This window comes from Symsagittifera roscoffensis, chromosome 5 (assembly GCF_963678635.1).
Source record: "Symsagittifera roscoffensis chromosome 5, txSymRosc1.1, whole genome shotgun sequence".
Classification (NCBI taxonomy): domain Eukaryota; kingdom Metazoa; phylum Xenacoelomorpha; order Acoela; family Convolutidae; genus Symsagittifera; species Symsagittifera roscoffensis.
The window spans coordinates 66,527,034-66,532,353 of NC_087066.1; positions in this window are offsets into that span (position 1 = coordinate 66,527,034).

The window sequence follows — 5,320 nt, forward strand, 5'->3', positions numbered from 1 at the left end:
GCAAGAAGGGTTATAACAAGATTTAAGCAAAGAAAACAGGAAAAAAAATTATTGTCTCTGAATTTGTAAGGAAAGTTATCTGACAGCAACTGAATTTAAATCTAATCAGTGTTTTGTACTACGGCTTCCTCGTTCAACCCATATCAAAAAAGCAAAATAAAAACATTTAGTCTCAAGCAGCAAAAACTCATAAGATAATGTTGAGACCTCGTTTTTTTCGGGTATTTTATTGATAATTTTTGTTCAAACTCTATCAATTTTCTTGGCTCTGATGGAAAAAAGATTTGGAAAATTTCGTAACCAGTGGTTTTTGTGTCAGAAAACCTCAAACAGGAAAAAAATCTAAGACTATGGTTGAATTTGGTTAATGACATTCACTTTTCACTTCGAGAAACCAACAGATGGTACTTGATTAGGGATACGCAAAAAAATGCTCCTGAAGTTTCTGGAAACTTGCTTTTGCTTTAATTGATTAGAAAAAATCACTTTTGTCCGCTTCTTTTCCCAATCCAGTTTAAGCGTAACATCAAGAAAACTAAGTAAAACTTGGAAGTCAGTTTTTTAAAAATCTCATGACTGGAACTTTTTGTCCGACTTCTTCTCAATCCAATTCAATAGAAAACACCAAGAAAAATAAGTAAAACTGGGAAGTCAGGTATTTAAAAAATTCCAACACTTGAAATTTTTGTTTAAAATTACATGACAGTGACCTAGTGATTGAATTCTAATCTAAGACTCACCTTTAGGAATGGCAACCCTAAACTCTACGCTAGTGTTTTTTCAGTTTTTGTTAGTTTTTTTCGCACACTATAAATTAAGCAAAATAAATTGATTAATTTTCAGAAAGTAGTATGGAACCTTTTTGAAATAGACTTTTTCAAAAAAGGGATATGCTCAAACTTGTTACAGCTGTAAGAAGTTATTTGATTAAATTCCGGCTGTTTTTTCACAATTCTCAATCAGAAACTTATATTCTAGAATCAAGAAATTTCAATGATTTTTTTATCTTGAGCTCAAACGTTTGCAAGAAGGGTTATAACAAGATTTAAGCAAGGAAAACAGGAAAAAAAATAATTGTCTCTCAATTTGTAAGGAAAGTTATCTGACAGCAACTGAATTTAAATCTAATCAGTGTTTTGTACTACGTCTTCCTCGTTCAACCCATATCAAAAAAGCAAAATAAAAACATTTAGTCTCAAGCAGCAAAAAACTCATAAGTTAAGGTTGAGACCTCGTTTTTTTCGGGTATTTTATTGATCATTTTTGTTCAAACTCTATCAATTTTCTTGGCTTTGATGGAAAAAAAGATTTGGAAAATTTTTGTAACCAGTGGTTTTTGTGTCAGAAAACCTCAAACAGGAAAAAAAATCTAAGACTATGATTGAGTTTGCTTAATGACATTCACTTTTCACTTCGAGAAACCAACAGATGGTACTATCAGCTTATGTCCATGTGCTTAAAGTTATGTTTACTATAGTTTTTTTTTCATCATTTAAAAACTATTTGCAACACAAAACTTCATTGCTCCAAATTTTTTTACCAAGAAAAGACATCATAAATAAACTGAATAACTTCAGTGTTTTGCAATTCAATAGCTTGTTTGAAAAAATTTTCAGTCATTGTGAATTCAAAGTTCAAGTTGGTCACTTCAAGTTTTGTGATTCAACCAAAACATCTAATTTTAAATTGAAGCATGGTACTTTTCACTTCGAGAAACCAACAGATGATACTATCAGCTTATGTCCATGTGCTTGAAGTTATGTTTAATATAGTTTTTTTTTCATCATTTAAAAACTATTTGCAACACAAAACTTCATTGCTCCAAATTTTTTTACCAAGAAAAGACATCATAAATAAACTGAATAACTTCAGTGTTTTGCAATTCAATAGCTTGTTTGAAAAAATTTTCAGTCATTGTGAATTCAAAGTTCAAGTTGGTCACTTCAAGTTTTGTGATTCAACCAAAACATCTAATTTTAAATTGAAGCATCAAAATTTTTTGACTTAAAACGAATGCCTTATGAATTTGAAGTTTTTTGATACAAGTGAAGCTTCCCAAATCATTTTGAAGTAGTTCAAATATGACAATCAAACTATTTGCCAAATCACCTTCTCACAAATCAGTTTATCAGTATTTTTCGATATTTTTCAGAGATTAAGGTTTGAATTTTTTTGTTTAAACTTCTGTGGAAGTGACTAGACGATAAAGTTCTACTTTTGGAATCACATCTTTGAAATGCAATTTTGAGCTCATGATAATTTTTTCTGTTTTTCATTTTTGTGTCTTCACAAATCTGCGGAACACTTTGAACAGTGTCTAGCAAAGTATATAGAGTTAGGACTGTTTTTCATGAAAATTGTCATGAAAGTTCTTTTCTCGGGAAACTTATTTTGATGAAATTCCAATTCGCTTATCACAAATCTCATCTGCAACTTTTTATTCTGGGATCATATTATCTCAACATTTTGATTATTAGATGAAAGTTTTGAGAGTAAGATAGATTCGAAGGTTTACGCAGTGGCAATTTCGGAAGAAAGGCAATTGTCTCTGAAATTAAAGAAATTTTTTTTGATATTAATAGGTTTAAAACTGAACCAGCATTGTGTATGAGTGCTTTCTTGCGCAATGCAAAAAATGAAAATGAAAAAAAAAAACAATTATTCGAACAGAAAAAACTCAAATGCTAACTTTCGAGCTTTCGTTTTTGTTTTGCTGTTTTTTGGAAAAATAATTTTACTTGAAAAGTTCCACTTCTTAATGTTCGCTTTCTAATTAGGCATCTTTCTATTTAGTTTTTAGCCTTCGGATTGTTACTTCCTCAAATTCTGATTCATTCGGTCAATTTTTTCCATGCATTGACCTGATAGTAGCTTTAAAAAGGGAAGATTTTGAGAATTGAGATACTTTACAGCAATTTTCATATTAAGCTCATACGAAGTTTTCAGCAATGGAAACATAGAAAGAAAAGCAATTTAAACTGAACTGAAAGTGGAATGGTTTTGACAATAGTTTTGTTGAAAAGTGATGCATTTTTTAGGTTGACTGCTTCCTCCCTGATTGCAACATAAAAATCAATAAGCAATTGGTTTCGAAATGAAAAAAATCTCAAACGGTAGCTTTTAAGCTTCGAGTTTTAAAATATTGTTTTCTGGCAAAAGGGTTTAATTAAAAATTCCACATTTCAACTCCAGCTTTTTATGTGTGCATCGTTTTTAGTAGTCGGTGATTATTGTATTCTTGCCTACTTCAATTTTTGATTGGTCAGGTCAATTTTTCTTTAAATTTGTATGATTATAGCTGAAAAAAAAATTATGCACAAAGTTTTAGACAGTTTTTAAAAAAAAACAGTTGGAACTTGAAAAAAGTCTTAAAAGATTTTTTTTCTAAATTGAAAATTAATGCTTGTTTTCTTTCAGTGGGAAAAGGCTAATTTCAACATTGATTTTAGAAAGGCTTAGAATTTTTATAGCTTGAACAGCTTGAACAGCATGAGCTTGAAAAACTTCAAAGTTTCATCGGTTGAATGGCTCTTTTGTAAAATTTACTGCCATGTGGTTCCTTCCATAAAAAAACAGGCAACGAAAAGTTTTCTACGTTTTAATAGGTTGGAAGGAAACGTTATACTTTTTTGCAACGTTTTTTGGTCCAAGTAACGACTTGAATCATTTCGGAGCTCCATCGTTTGAATAGCTTGGCAAAAAAAGTTTTGCCATCCAAAAAAACTGCTGGGAAAAACTGCTTAAGGAAGCTTTAGTTTTTGCGGGCTGATTTCCTTTATGAATTCAGTATTTCGAAATTTAATCGCTTAAATAGCTTAGTTAGAAAAAGTACAAGCGGATTCGCGCCAATAAACAACTTGAAATATTTCATTTTTGCTTAAATAGCTTGCATAGGAAAGCTCAATTTTTGTTGAACATTTCTGTCTAAGAATTAACTTGGAGTATTTCAAAGTTTCATAATTTTAGTAGCTTGCTTTTAAAATCTTGATGTTTTTGCAGACAAGTTCGCTCTATAAAATAACCTGAAAGTTTTCATCATTTCGTAGCTTGAATAGCTTGCGTTTAAAACTGACGTTTTGCTGACCGATTCGGTTGATGAAAAAATATGGAATACTTCGGAGTTCATTAGCTCTAACAGCTTGCTGAGAAAAATTTGATTCATGTAATTTGTTTCATGAAAAAAAGCTTGCTCTTTACGCTAACAATGCGGTCTATGAAATTCAAAATTTTCCAAAATTATTCAGTATGGCTCAACTAAAATATGTTGATCTGAACAACAACCAAATTTGTGCGAGCCGATTAACATTTGGAGACACGGTTGCTTGTTTAATTTTAATCGATCAAATTGACTCATACTCTCAGCTTATGTTTATGTGCTTAAAGTTAAATTTAACCAGCGTGTAACGCACCACCGGTTCTTCGAATTTTCAACAACTCAAAAAACTATTCTTTGAGTGTACTCTGGCAGCACCTAATTACAGGGTTCGTAGTTACAAAATTTGCAAAGTTTTTTTACTCAATTTTTTTATACAAATTTTGAAGAACCATAAAATTATATGAAATTTTATAAGTTCTTTGAAAAATTTAAAATGAACTAAGAAACGTCACATCTAGGCATTCAAAAAGGTATTAACATCTCGAAAACTACCAAATTTCGAGCAATCACAAAAGTCGTGGTATCTCTTAAGCAAAAATGATTTGGGCATTTTTAATTGAAGTTCAATTTTGCAACCCCTGAGATTTTTCTGACAGACCCCCAACTACAGGTTAGGAAACTCAAATGAACTAAGAAACTTTAATTTTTAACTAAGGAAAATAATTTAATTTTCTTAAAAATGTTTTTAAAAAAATCACAAAAAACGTCATATCTGGAAAACTACAAGAATTTGAGCAGGCAAATTGTGACGCAAAACTCGCAACTCCTGAGAGTACCCTGACAGAGCCTCACTGCAGAGATGAAAATTTCAAGTTTTGTGAAAATCTTTAAACTTAAGTTTTCTCAAAAACTTTGAGAAAAAACTTAAAAAAACGCCATAACTCAAAAAATTCAAGAATTTGAGCACCCATATTCAGAGGCAAGTTCGCAACCCCTGAGGGTACCCTCACAGATTCTAAAACAAGATTGAGATCTTCAAACTTTTGGAATTTTTCAATATTTATTTTTTTTTGAAAATTTCGGAAAAAATCATAAAAAACGTCATATCTCGAAAACTATAAAAAGATTTGAGCAGTGATATTTGGGGGCAAAATTTACAACTCCTGAAAAACCCTGATAGAGTCTCACTGCAGAGATGGTAATTTCAAGTTTTGTGAAATTCTT